This window comes from Oncorhynchus masou, chromosome 28, assembly GCF_036934945.1.
Source record: "Oncorhynchus masou masou isolate Uvic2021 chromosome 28, UVic_Omas_1.1, whole genome shotgun sequence".
Lineage (NCBI taxonomy): Eukaryota > Metazoa > Chordata > Actinopteri > Salmoniformes > Salmonidae > Oncorhynchus > Oncorhynchus masou.
In genome coordinates this window covers 85,438,596-85,453,445 of record NC_088239.1, presented here as the reverse complement: position 1 = coordinate 85,453,445, position 14,850 = coordinate 85,438,596, and the positions used below count along the sequence as shown (strand labels likewise).

General features: G+C 51.3%; 1 pseudogene; it reads right to left on the bottom strand.

The window, feature by feature from the left end:
• Positions 1-530: 530 nt before the first annotated feature.
• The window catches only part of LOC135518431 (polypyrimidine tract-binding protein 3-like), a 49,495-nt pseudogene continuing 35,175 nt past the window's right edge, over positions 531-14,850 (bottom strand).

Genomic DNA, 14,850 nt, shown 5'->3' with positions numbered 1-14,850 from the left:
GATACTCAGCGTCGCGCCATGATGATGTCACACTGTGACGTCACAGAGGAGGAGGCCTGATCATTGGTCCCCCTCAATCAATGTCCTAATGTTACTTGAAATGGAGGCAGCCCATTGGTCAGGAAGAGTGTTGCTATCGGCTTCATCAGCCCTTCGATCCTTCCTCCGTGTCCGTGATGATAACCGTTAAACATGTGTCTCGGATTCATCTGTTTATCCTCATCCGGTAAGTAATCCGCTCAGAAGACATCCAGTAACTGAAGACTTGCCAGACTACTGGTACACATGGTTTAAACGACAATGATGTTCACAGTTCACCACTACATGACGTTGGTGTGCTGTTAGTTAAGGAGTAGAAGGGGTTGGTGCTTCAGTTATAATGTAACAATAAGGAGTAGAGGGGGTTGGTGCTTCAGTTATAATGTAACAATAAGGAGTAGAGGGGGTTGGTGCTTCAGTTATAATGTAACAATAAGGAGTAGAGGGGGTTGGTGCTTCAGTTATAATGTAACAATAAGGAGTAACAGTTATAATGTAACAATAAGGAGTAGAGGGGGTTGGTGCTTCAGTTATAATGTAACAATAAGGAGTAGAGGGGGTTGGTGCTTCAGTTATAATGTAACAATAAGGAGTAGAGGGGGTTGGTGCTTCAGTTATAATGTAACAATAAGGAGTAGAGGGGGTTGGTGCTTCAGTTATAATGTAACAATAAGGAGTAGAGGGGGTTGGTGCTTCAGTTATAATGTAACAATAAGGAGTAGAGGGGTTGGTGCTTCAGTTATAATGTAACAATAAGGAGTAGAGGGGGTTGGTGCTTCAGTTATAATGTAACAATAAGGAGTAGAGGGGGTTGGTGCTTCAGTTATAATGTAACAATAAGGAGTAGAGGGGGTTGGTGCTTCAGTTATAATGTAACAATAAGGAGTAGAGGGGGTTGGTGCTTCAGTTATAATGTAACAATAAGGAGTAGAGGGGGTTGGTGCTTCAGTTATAATGTAACAATAAGGAGTAGAGGGGGTTGGTGCTTCAGTTATAATGTAACAATAAGGAGTAGAGAGGGTTGGTGCTTCAGTTTTAATGTAACAATAAGGAGTAGAGAGGGTTGGTGCTTCAGTTATAATGTAACAATAAGGAGTAGAGGGGGTTGGTGCTTCAGTTTTAATGTAACAATAAGGAGTAGAGGGGGTTGGTGCTTCAGTTATAATGTAACAAGGCAATACAGCTAGAAGTGCCTGGTTCTCATCCAGTAAGGAGTCAGGTTCACCATGTCACTCATGTCTAAGTGTCTGGCCTTTACTGTCATTCAGCCAAACTGACCAGGGTCTGTAGGTGGTGGGTCTAAGTGAGTCTGGTGGTGGGTCTAGGTGAGTCTGTAGGTGGGTCTGTAGGAGGTGGGTCTGTAGGTGGTGGGTCTAAGTGAGTCTGGTGGTGGGTCTAGGTGAGTCTGTAGGTGGGTCTGTAGGTGGTGGGTCTAGGTGGGTCTGTAGGTGGTGAGTCTGTAGGTGGTGAGTCTGTAGGTGGTGGGTCTGGAGGTGGTGGGTCTGGAGGTGGTGGGTCTGGAGGTGGTGGGTCTGGAGGTGGTGGGTCTGTAGGTGGTGGGTCTGTAGGTGGGTCTGTAGGTGGTGGGTCTGTAGATGGTGGGTCTGTAGGTGGTGGGTCTGTAGGTGGTGAGTTGCAGGTGAGCTTTCATAACTCATGCATATTGTGCAACTTGATTGTATAGCAGGGCTAAGTGTCAAGTATTCAATGATTGGTGTGTCTGTGGTATACATGTGTGTCTGTGGTATAGGTGTGTCTATGGTATACTTGGCAGAAACCTCCCAAGAGCGTTGAATACCTCTCTCCCATCCCGTGGGTTAGGGTCCTATAAGGCCAGATAAAGGAGAGTTGAATACCTCTCTCCCTTCCCGTGGGTTAGGGTCCTATTTAAGGATTTAATGATGCACCATGCCAACTCATCCCGACTCTCTGTTCTCTTCCCTGCCCTGAATAAATCAACCATCACTCCTTCCAGACCAGCTCTGTCTCTATCTGAAGGCCTTGCATTACAGTAGTCTATTACTCAACAATATCATCTAAACTAGTCAATTGTCTGTTGTTTTTAAGTCAGTGGGTCATTCTGTCCTTCACTCCCGCTAGCCCAGCCCAGGAGTGGGGCCTTAGGGGTGGGAAAGTGGGGGTTCAGGTGGGTCAGATGGTGCTCTTGGAGAAGGACACACGGAGGTGATGGTTCTCTCCCAGGTCGTGGTTGTGGAGGTCGATCAGGGCCTGGATGGCCTCCTCCACTGAACCCAACTGGATCAGAGCCATCTTCCGGTCCTTCCTGAGAGGACAAACAGACAGACAGGATAAGATAGGTAGGTGGATGGATAGATAAATAGATCTCCAAAGGAAAATTCATTCAAAATCATGAGTATAGTGCAGAGAAAGTGGAGTGGAGTTATTTTTCTTGCAATTCTATACATTTTGCCATGTCTAATGTTTATTCATGTTGAATGTGATATTCGGCAGACTGCAGATACTTGGCTGACGGTATCTCTCCAGGAACAGGGTTAGAGAGCCCTGGACTAGATAGATGTAAACCTACAGGATGGTATCTCTCCAGGAACAGGGTTGGAGAGCCCTGGACTAGATAGATGTAAACCTACAGGATGGTATCTCTCCAGGAACAGGGTTGGAGAGCCCTGGACTAGATAGATGTAAACCTACAGGATGGTATCTCTCCAGGAACAGGGTTGGAGAGCCCTGGACTAGATAGATGTAAACCTACAGGATGGTATCTCTCCAGGAACAGGGTTGGAGAGTCCTGGACTAGATAGATGTAAACCTACAGGATGGTATCTCTCCAGGAACAGGGTTGGAGAGACCTGGACTAGATAGATGTAAACCTACAGGATGGTATCTCTCCAGGAACAGGGTTGGAGAGCCCTGGACTAGATAGATGTAAACCTACAGGATGGTATCTCTCCAGGAACAGGGTTGGAGAGCCCTGGACTAGATAGATGTAAACCTACAGGATGGTATCTCTCTAGGAACAGGGTTGGAGAGCCCTGGACTAGATAGATGTAAACATACAGGATGGTATCTCTCCAGGAACAGGGTTGGAGAGCCCTGGACTAGATAGATGTAAACCTACAGGATGGTATCTCTCTAGGAACAGGGTTGGAGAGCCCTGGACTAGATAGAATGTAACCTACAGGATGGTATCTCTCCAGGAACAGGGTTGGAAAGCCCTGGACTAGATAGATGTAAACCTACAGGATGGTATCTCTCCAGGAACAGGGTTGGAGAGCCCTGGACTAGATAGATGTAAACCTACAGGATGGTATCTCTCCAGGAACAGGGTTGGAGAGCCCTGGACTAGATAGATGTAAACATACAAGACCTGCTCTAGCTTTACACTCGTTAGAACACGTATGCTGTGTATTGCAGATGCATTGAAGAAGTAGAAGTACTGTAGGTGTCTGAAAGAGAACTCACTGGAAGAACTTGAAGGCCTTGACTGTGTATCCAGGTCCAGAGAAGAGGTCCTTCAGGACGTCCTCTGTTACAGACGGGCTGTTGGACGGAGACAGAGGGGACGTATAGTATTAACATCATGTATATGATCTCCACTGAAATAGACCACCTTGCGGTAACTTGCCCAATAGGACCACCCCTCATCACTGTCAAACACTCCCTAAAACACTTCAGCGAGCAGGCCTTTCTAATTGACCTGGCCCGGGTATCCTGGAAGGATATTGACCTCATTCTGTCAGTAGTTTGGTATTTTTTTAAGTGATTTCCTCACCGTCTTAAATAAGCTCCATTCAAGAAATGTAGAACTAAGAACAGATACAGCCCTTGGTTCACTCCAGACCGGACTGCCCTCCACCAGCACAAAAACATCCTGTGGCGTTCTGCATTAGCATCGAACAGCCCCCACGATATGGAACTTTTCAGGGAGGTTAGGAACCAATATACACAGGTAGTTAGGAAAGCAAAAGCAAGCTTTTTCAAACAGAAATTTGCATCCTGCAGCACTAACTCCCAAAAAGGTCTGGGACACTGTAAAGTCCATGGAGAATAAGAGCACCTCCTCCCAGCTGCCCACTGCACTGAGGATAGGAAACACTGTCACCACTGATAAATACACTATAATGTCCATGGAGAATAAGAGCACCTCCTCCCAGCTGCCCACTGCACTGAGGATAGGAAACACTGTCACCACTGATAAATACACTATAATGTCCATGGAGAATAAGAACACCTCCTCCCAGCTGCCCACTGCACTGAGGATAGGAAACACTGTCACCACTGATAAATACACTATAATGTCCATGGAGAATAAGAGCACCTCCTCCCAGCTGCCCACTGCACTGAGGATAGGAAACACTGTCACCACTGATAAATACACTATAATGTCCATGGAGAATAAGAACACCTCCTCCCAGCTGCCCACTGCACTGAGGATAGGAAACACTGTCACCACTGATAAATACACTATAATGTCCATGGAGAATAAGAACACCTCCTCCCTCCTATTGGCCTACCTAGGATTTCAGATGTCCATTCAGCATGGAGCTAGTCTATTGGCCTACCAAGGATTTCAGATGTCCATTCAGCATGGAGCTAGTCTATTGGCCTACCAAGGATTTCAGATGTCCATTCAGCATGGAGCTAGTCTATTGGCCTACCTAGGATTTCAGATGTCCATTCAGCATGGAGCTAGTCTATTGGCCTACCTAGGATTTCAGATGTCCATTCAGCATGGAGCCAGTCTATTGGCCTACCTAGGATTTCAGATGTCCATTCAGCATGGAGCTAGGTATAGAGGGAGATATAGTTGGAGAGGGGGAGGAGGGAGGTATAGTTGGAGAGGGGAGGAGGGAGATATTGGAGTTGGAGAGGGGAGGAGGGAGGTATAGTTGGAGAGGGGAGTAGGGAGAGTATAGTTGGAGAGGGGGAGGAGGGAGGTATAGTTGGAGAGGGGGAGGAGGGAGGTATAGTTGGAGAGGGGGAGGAGGGAGGTATAGTTGGAGAGGGGGAGGAGGGAGGGAGGTATAGTTGGAGAGGGGGAGGAGGGAGGTATAGTTGGAGAGGGGGAGGAGGGAGGTATAGTTGGAGAGGGAGAGGAGGGAGGTATAGTTGGAGAGGGGGAGGAGGGAGGTATAGTTGGAGAGGGGGAGGAGGGAGGTATAGTTGGAGAGGGGGAGTAGGGAGGTATAGTTGGAGAGGGGGAGGAGGGAGGTATAGTTGGAGAGAGGGGAGGAGGGGAGGTATTGGAGTTGGAGAGGGGGAGGAGGGAGGTATAGTTGGAGAGGGAGAGGAGGGAGGTATAGTTGGAGAGGGGGAGGAGGGAGGTATAGTTGGAGAGGGGGAGGAGGGAGGTATAGTTGGAGAGGGGGAGGAGGGAGGTATAGTTGGAGAGGGAGAGGAGGGAGGTATAGTTGGAGAGGGAGAGGAGGGAGGTGTAGTTGAAGATGGAGAGGAGGGAGGTATAGTTGGAGAGGGAGAGGAGGGAGGTATAGTTGGAGAGGGAGAGGAGGGAGGTGTAGTTGGATAGAGGGAGAGGAGGGAGGTGTAGTTGGAGAGGGGGAGGAGGGAGGTGTAGTTGGAGAGGGGGGGAGGGAGGTGTAGTTGGATAGAGGGAGAGGAGGGAGGTGTTGGAGTTGGAGAGGGGGAGGAGGGAGGTGTAGTTGGAGAGGGGGAGGTAAAGTGAATCTCACGGGATGTTGGATAGATGGAGGGTGGCAGAGGGAGGAGGGAGGTATAGTGAATCTCACGGGATGTTGGATAGATGAAGGGTGGCAGAGGGAGGAGGGAGGTAAAGTTGGATAGAGGGAGAGGGGAGGTATAGTTGGAGAGGGAGAGGAGGGAGGTATAGGGAGGTGTAGTTGGAGAGGGGGAGGAGGGAGGTGTAGTTGGAGAGGGGGAGGAGGGAGGTGTAGTTGGATAGAGGGAGAGGAGGGAGGTGTAGTTGGAGAGGGGGAGGAGGGAGGTGTAGTTGGAGAGGGGGAGGTATAGTGAATCTCACGGGATGTTGGATAGATGGAGGGTGGCAGAGGGAGGGAAGATGTTCTGAAAGTTCTTGGATCCAGGCTTCTTGAAGCGGTGTAGCGGGGAGCCGCTGAAGTCTTTAGTGAGGCCCTGGTCTTCCTGTCCCTCCCTGGGCAGCTGGACCGTCTGGTGCTTAGAGATGGTCACTCTGATCACCTTGCCGTGCAGCCGCTGACCGTTCAGGTGGGACATTGCTTGAGGAGACGAGACAGTCAGACACAGTACAGCCTGACACAGCTAGCAGTAGATGACAGAACCAGGGAGAGGAGAAGGGGCCAGGTCAGAGAAGTGTACAGACTGTTTCCCTTTACCACTGCTTTCCAGGACAGATTAAGCCTCGACTAAAAAGCCCTTTCAATGGAGATTCTATTTTTAGTCCAGGACGAGTTTAAAGTTTTTTAGTCCAGCCCTTAGTGATTTACCAACAGAAAACTGTGTCTAATTCCTTATTCTGAACATTTTATAGAGATGATGTGAAAATATGTCATATTTTCACATCAGTTTGTATGTTTACCTGTTCTGTCCTCTCAGTATAACAGTGGGATCTGATCTGTTGTCTCAGTATAACAGTGGGATCTGTTCTGTTGTCTCAGTGTAACAGTGGGATCTGATCTGTCCTCTCAGTATAACAGTGGGATCTGATCTGTTGTCTCAGTATAACAGTGGGATCTGATCTGTTGTCTCAGTATAACAGTGGGATCTGATCTGTCCTCTCAGTATAACAGTGGGATCTGATCTGTTGTCTCAGTATAACAGTGGGATCTGATCTGTTGTCTCAGTATAACAGTGGGATCTGATCTGTCCTCTCAGTATAACAGTGGGATCTGATCTGTTGTCTCAGTATAACAGTGGGATCTGATCTGTCCTCTCAGTATAACAGTGGGATCTGATCTGTCCTCTCAGTATAACAGTGGGATCTGTTCTGTCCTCTCAGTATAACAGTGGGATCTGATCTGTTCTGTTGTCTCAGTATAACAGTGGGATCTGTTCTGTCCTCTCAGTATAACAGTGGGATCTGTTCTGTCCTCTCAGTATAACAGTGGGATCTGTTCTGTTGTCTCAGTATAACAGTGGGATCTGATCTGTTCTCTCAGTATAACAGTGGGATCTGATCTGTCCTCATCAGTATAACAGTGGGATCTGATCTGTTGTCTCAGTATAACAGTGGGATCTGATCTGTCCTCTCAGTATAACAGTGGGATCTGATCTGTTGTATCAGTATAACAGTGGGATCTGATCTGTTGTCTCAGTATAACAGTGGGATCTGATCTGTTGTATCAGTATAACAGTGGGATCTGATCTGTCCTCTCAGTATAACAGTGGGATCTGATCTGTTGTCTCAGTATAACAGTGGGATCTGATCTGTTGTCTCAGTATAACAGTGGGATCTGATCTGTTGTCTCAGTATAACAGTGGGATCTGATCTGTCCTCTCAGTATAACAGTGGGATCTGTTCTGTTCTCTCAGTATAACAGTGGGATCTGATCTGTTTTCTCAGTATAACAGTGGGATCTGATCTGTCCTCTCAGTATAACAGTGGGATCTGATCTGTCCTCTCAGTATAACAGTGGGATCTGATCTGTTCTCTCAGTATAACAGTGGGATCTGATCTGTCCTCTCAGTATAACAGTGGGATCTGATCTGTCCTCTCAGTATAACAGTGGGATCTGATCTGTTCTCTCAGTATAACAGTGGGATCTGATCCGTCCTCTCAGTATAACAGTGGGATCTGATCCGTCCTCTCACCAAGCTGTGCCTGAGTAGCGTCGGCCATCTGGATTAAGGCATTCTCTTTCTTGTTGAACAGAATCTTGACCCGATGCACATCACCATACACCCCTAGAGAGAGGAGGGGAGGGAGAGATAGGAGGAGGGGGAGGGAGAGATAGGAGGGCAGAGAGAGAGGGGGAGGAGGGGGAGGGAGAGAGGAGGGCAGAGAGAGGGGGGGAGAGGGGGAGGAGAGAGGGGGAGAGATAGAAGGGGGCAGAGAGTGGGGGAGGAAGCGAGAAAGGGGGGAGGGGGAGGGAGATATAGAAGGGGGTGGCAAAGAGAGTGGGGCAGGGAGGGAGAGAGAAGGGGGGTAGAAAGAGCGGGGAGGAAGGAGAGATAGGAGGCAGAGAGAGAGAAGGGGGGGTCAGAGAGAGAGAGAGGGGGGAGGGAAAGAGAAGGGGGGCAGAGAGAGACAGTGAGAAGGGAGGAGGGAGAGAGAATGGGGGGCAGAGAGAGAGAAAAGTGGGGGAGAGGGAGAAATGGGGGGATGAGAGAGATAGAAGGGAAGCATAGAGAAAGGTGGGGAGAGAAGAGAGAGACGGGGGAGGGGGAGAGAGATAGGGGGAGGAAGGAGGAGAGAGAGGGGGAGGAGGGGGGAGAGAGAGCAAAGGGGGAGGGCAGAGAGGTGTGAGGCACATACAGTACATTACTTCTCTGCATTGCTTAGTCCCATGTGTTAGAGGGAGATTAGAGGTGTGTGTGTGTGTGTGTGTGTGTGTGTGTGTGTGTGTGTGTGTGTGTGTGTGTGTGTGTGTGTGTGTGTGTGTGTGTGTGTGTGTGTGTATGTGTGTGTGTGTGTGTGTGTGTGTGTGTGTGTGTGTGTGTGTGTGTGTGTGTGTGTGTGTGTGTGTGTTGACTGACAGAACAGAGAGGATTCCGGATGAGTGGTTCGACAGGAAGTATCCTTATCAGCCAATCACAGATTACCATGGTTACTGTTATTCAGGGTAACCACGGTAGCCACACACGCAGGCTATGCAGTGCCTAACAACCAAAGCCATTACTACATTTGTCCCATTTCAATGCTTGTCTTTATGAAATCTAATAAATATATTTCAGCCAATAATAAATCCAAGCCTCCTTACCAAATAGGATGAACAGTTCGTGTGGTGATATGCTCTGCAGTGAGAAAGAGGAAGAAGAATGAGGAAGTCAGTCAGCTGGTTAAGTTAAGACTGGTGTGGTGTGATATACATTGCTCTCTAATTAAATTGGCTCAGTAGCCAACCAAGCCTGTTCCATTTCCTTTCCTTGTCTCATATTGATGGCATCATCAGACGTAGCCAGCCAGCCACCCAGCCAGCCAGCCAGCCAGCCACGCAGCAAGCCAGCCAGCCAGCCATCAAGCCACCCAGCCAGCCAGCCACCCAGCCAGCCACCCAGCTAGCCAGGCAGCCAGCCAGCCAGCCACCCAGCCATGCAGCAAGTCACCCAGCCATGCAGCAAGTCACCCAGCCAGCCAGCCACCCAGCCAGCCACTCAGCTAGCCAGGCAGCCAGCCACCCAGCCAGTCAGGCAGCAAGCCACCCAGCCATGCAGCAAGCCACCCAGCCAGCCAGCCAGGCAGCAAGCCAGCCACCCACCCACCCAGCCAGCCAGCCACCCACCCACCACCCAGCCAGGCAGCCAGCCAGCCAGCCAGCCACCCAGCCAGCCAGGCAGCCAGCCACCCACCCAGCCATGCAGCAAGTCACCCAGCCATGCAGCAAGTCACCCAGCCAGCCAGCCACCCAGCCACCCAGCCAGACAGCCAGCCAGACAGCCAGCCACCCAGCCAGCCAGGCAGCAAGCCACCCAGCCAGCCAGGCAGCAAGCCACCCATCCAGCCAGCCACCCACCCAGCCAGGCAGCCAGCCAGCCACCCAGCTAGCCAGGCAGCCAGCCAGCCAGACACCCAGCCACCCACCCACCCAGCCAGCCACCCAGCCAGCTAGCCAGGCAGCAAGCCAGTCACCCAGCCAGTCAGGCAGCAAGCCACCCAGCCATGCAGCAAGCCACCCACCCAGCCACCCAGCCAGGCAGCCAGCCACCCACCCAGCCAGCCAGGCAGCCAGCCAGCCACCCAGCTTGCCAGGCAGCCAGCCACCCAGCCAGTCAGGCAGCAAGCCACCCAGCCAGTCAGGCAGCAAGCCACCCAGCCATGCAGCAAGTCACCCAGCCAGCCAGCCACCCAGCTAGCCAGGCAGCCAGCCACCCAGCTAGCCAGGCAGCCAGCCACCCAGCCAGCCATGCAGCAAGCCACCCAGCCATGCAGCAAGCCACCCAGCCATGCAGCAAGTCACCCAGCCAGGCAGCCAGCCAGCCACCCAGCCAGCCACCCAGCTAACCAGGCAGCCAGCCACCCAGCCAGTCAGGCAGCAAGCCACCCAGCCATGCAGCAAGTCACCCAGCCAGGCAGCCAGCAAGCCACCCAGCAAGCCACCCACCCAGCCCCCCAGGCAGCCAGCCACCCAGATAGCAACCCAGGCAGCCAGCCACCCAGCTAGCCAGGCAGCCAGCCACCCAGCCAGCCAGTCAGGCACCCAGCTAGCCAGGCAGTCAGCCACCCAGATAGCAACCCAGGCAGCCAGCCACCCAACCAGCCAGCCAGTCAGGCAGCCAGCCAGCCACCAAGCCAGCCAGCCAGTCAGGCAGCCAGCCACCCAACCAGCAAGCCAGGCAGCAGTAGCTCAGCCCTAATGCTGCTTATCTGAAGAATCCAATAAGACCCAGCAGAATTCTATTCAACACGTTAAGTCCCTAATGGCCCCCTATACCCTATGTAGTGCACTACTTTAGTGCTTTGGTCAAAAGTAGTACACTATATAGGGAATAGGGAGCCATTAGGGACGAAAACAATGAGGATAGACATTGACAGGGTCACAGGGGGTCACTCACATCGGGGTTGAGGTTGGAGACGAGGAGAACAGAGTGAACGGCGGTGGGCGCCATGCCGTGCAGGGTCATCCGTCCCGAGACGAGGGGTCCCATTCCTGCCATCGGGTGCATGGACAGACCTGGAGGCATGAGAGCAGGTCAAAGGGCGGGCCAACTGGAGAAGGGGGAGGACTCAGCGTCATAGGAGGAGGGAGGGCCCTTAGTCAGAAGGAGGAGGGGAGGAAGGGGAGGGCCCAGGGTCATAGGAGGGAGGGTAGGAGGAGGGAGGGCCCTTAGTCAGAAGGAGGAGGGGAGGAAGGGGAGGGCCCAGGGTCATAGGAGGGAGAGGGAGGGGAGGGCCCAGGGTCATAGGAGGGGGTAGGAGGAGGGAGGGCCCTTGGTCAGAAGGAGGAGGGGGGAGGGCCCAGGGTCATAGGAGGGAGGGTAGGAGGAGGGAGGGCCCAGGGTCATAGGAGGGAGGGTAGGAGGAGGGAGGGCCCTTGGTCAGAAGGAGGAGGGGGGAGGGCCCTTGGTCATAGGAGGGAGGGGAGGGCCCAGGGTCATAGGAGAGAGGGGGGGGGCCCGGTAGGGGATGAGGGGGAGGGCCCAGGGTCATAGGAGGGAGGGAGGGGAGGAGGGGAGGGCCCAGGGTCATAGGAGGGAGGGGAGGAGGGGGAGGGCCCAGGGCCGTAGGAGGGAGAGGAGGAGGGGGAGGGCCCAGGGTCGTAGGAGGGAGGGGAGGAGGGAGAGGGCCCAGGGTCGTAGGAGGGAGGGGAGGAGGGGGAGGGCCCAGGGAGGGGGGGAGGGCCCAGGGGAGGGAGGAGGAGGGCCCTCATAGGAGGGAGAGGAGGAGGGGGAGGGCCCAGGGTCGTAGGAGGGAGGGAGGAGGAGGTTCATAGGAGGGAGAGGAGGAGGGGGAGGGCCCAGGTTCATAGGAGGGAGAGGAGGAGGGGGAGGGCCCCAGGGTCATAGGAGGGAGAGGAGGAGGGGGGGGAGGGCCCAGGTTCATAGGAGGGAGAGGAGGAGGGGGAGGGCCCAGGGTAATAGGAGGGAGGGGGGGGCCCAGGAGGAGGGAGAGGAGGCCCAGGGTCATAGGAGGGAGAGGAGGAGGGGGAGGGCCCAGGGTCATAGGAGGGAGAGGAGGAGGGGGAGGGCCCAGGTTCATAGGAGGGAGGGGAGGAGGGGGAGGGCCCAGGGTAATAGGAGGGAGGGAGGAGGGGGAGGGCCCAGGTTCATAGGAGGGAGAGGAGGAGGGCCCAGGTTCATAGGAGGGAGAGGAGGAGGGGGAGGGCCCAGGGTAATAGGAGGGAGAGGGGGAGGGCCCAGGGTCGTAGAAGGGAGGGCCCAGGGTCATAGGAGGGAGGGGAGGAGGGGGAGGGCCCAGGGTCATAAGGAGGAGGGGGGAGGAGGGGGAGGGCCCAGGGTCATAGGAGAGAGAGGAGGAGGGCCCACGACCGGGAGACCCATGGGGCGGCGCACATTTGGCCCAGTGTCGTCTGGGTTAGGGGAGAGTTTGGCCGGCAGGTATGTCCTTGTCCCATCGCTCACTAGCGACTCCTGTGGCGGGCCCGGGCGTTTCCTCCGACACAATGGTGCGGCTGGCTTCCGGGTTAAGCGGGCATTGTGTCAAGAAGCAGTGCGGCACGGCTCTCGACCTTGGCCTCTCCGAGTCCATACTGGAGTTGCAGTGATGAGACAAGACTGTAACTACCAATTGGATACCACAAAAAAGGGGTAAAAGTAACAAAAAGAAAGAACTGCAATGCTGCTGGGTTTTTCACGCTCAACAGTTTCCTATGTGTATCAAGAATGGTCCACCAACCAAAGGACATCCAGCCAACTTAACATAACTGTGGGATTTCACTTTTGGATAAATAGCGTGCCTAATTTCAACTTCCTGCTACTCATGCCAAGAATATAAGATATGCATATTATTAGTAGATGTGGATAGAAAACACTCTGAAGCTTCTAAAACTGTTTGAATCGTGTCTGTGAGTATAACAGAACTTATGTAGCAGGCAAAACCCTGAGGACTAACCATTCAGATTTTTAATTTTTTATTTCTCTGTTTGTTCAGTGAGTTCTCGTTGGCAAACGATATTTCTTAGGAACTGGTTTTCAGTTCCTACCGCTTCCACTGGATGTCACCAGTCTTTGGAATTTGCTTGAGGTTATTCATTTGTGCAATGAAGAAGTAGGCCAATTTGAAACTGGTTAACACTGTTGAGAGTTGCGCAAGACGTGAAAAGTAGCGTTGGTTTGTTGTCTTCCTGCACTGACCACAGATAGGCCCGTCTACAATTTGATCGATTATGAACGTTTAAAAATACCTAAAGTTGTATTACAAAAGTAGTTTGAAATATATTGGCAAAGTTTATAGGCAACTTTTGAACTATTTTGTAGTGACGTTGCGTTTTTTTGGAAGCTGTTTTTGTCTGGGTCGTGGTTATAAATGGACATTTTGGATATATATGGACGGAATTAATCGAACAAAAGGACCAATTGTGATCTTTATGGGACATATTGGAGTGCCAACAAAAGAAGCTCGTCAAAAGTAATGCATCTTTTATATTTTATTTCTGCGCTTTGTGTAGCGCCTGCAGGGTTGAAATATGCTACCCTCTTTGTTCACTGTTGTGCTATCATCAGATAATAGCTTCTTATGCTTTCGCCGAAAAGCCCTTTTAAAATCTGACATGTTGGCTGGATTCACAACAGGTGTAGCTTTAATTGAGTTTCTTACATGTGTGATTTAATGAAAGTTAGATTTTTATATAATTTATTAAAATTTGCCACAATTTCCCTGTTTTCTTGTCCAAGTGGGACGCGACTGTCTGACTGAACTTCCGTATGAAGTTTTGAAACACAATTTTACTCCTGAACTTATTTAGGCTTATTTTGCCCCACTGACAAAAGCAGTGTACCACAGAGCCTTAGGAAAGTATTCAGACCCTTTGACTTTTTACACATTTTCCACCATCATTTGCAAATAAATTCATTAAAAATCCTACAATGTGATTTTCTGGATTTCTTTTCTCATTTTGTCTGTCATAGTTGAAGTGTACCTATGATGAAAATGACAGGCCTCTCTCATCTTTTTAAGTGGGAGAACTTGCACAATTGGAGGCTGACTAAATACTTTTTTGCCCCACTGTATGTAAATGTAATTATTTTAAATAAATTAGAAAATTAAAAAAACAAAAAACTAGTTTTTACTTTGTCATTATGGGGTATTGTGATGTCATAATGGGGTATTGTGATGTCATTATGGGGTATTGTGTGCAGATTGATGAGGGAAAGAAATTGAATCCATTTCAGAATAAGGCTGTAATGTAACAAAATGTGTAAAAAGTGAAGTGGTCTGAGACGCAGCCTGGGAGTGGGAGGAGGAGGAGGAGGATGGTGATACCAATAGAAATAGAAGGACTAAAACGTGATTCCCCCACAATTCAATGGGGATGGTGTGGTCTGAGGGACTATGTCTGTCTTTGGACCTACCTACATACCTACCTACCAACCTACCTACTTAGGGAGTATGGGGCTGGAGGAGGGTGATAGTGGGGTGGTACCTACATATATATAGGGGGTATGGGGCAGGAGGAGGGTGGTACCTGGGGTTATGGGGCAGGAGGAGGGTGATACCTACCTATATAGGGGGTTTGGGGCAGGAGGAGGGTGATAGTGGGGTGGTACCTACCTATATAGGGGATATGGAGCAGGAGGAGGGTGATAGTGGGGGTGGATCTACCTATATAGGGGATATGGGGCAGGAGGAGGGTGATAGTGGGGTGGATCTACCTATATAGGGATATGGGGCAGGAGGAGGGTGATAGTGGGGGGACCTACCTATATAGGGGATATGGGGCAGGAGGAGGGTGATACCTACCTATATAGGGGGTATGGGGCTGGAGAAGGGTGATACCTACCTATATAGGGGGTATGGGGCAGGAGGAGGGTGATAGTGGGGTGATGCCTACCTATATAGAGGGTATGGGGCAGGAGAAGGGTTATACCTACCTATATAGGGGGTATGGGGCAGGAGGAGGGTGATAGTGGGGTGATGCCTACCTATATAGGGGGTATGGGGCCAGAGGAGGGTGATACCTACCTATATAGAGGGTATGGGCCAGAGGAGGGTGATACCTACCTATATAGAGGGTATGGGGCCAGAGGAGGGTGATACCT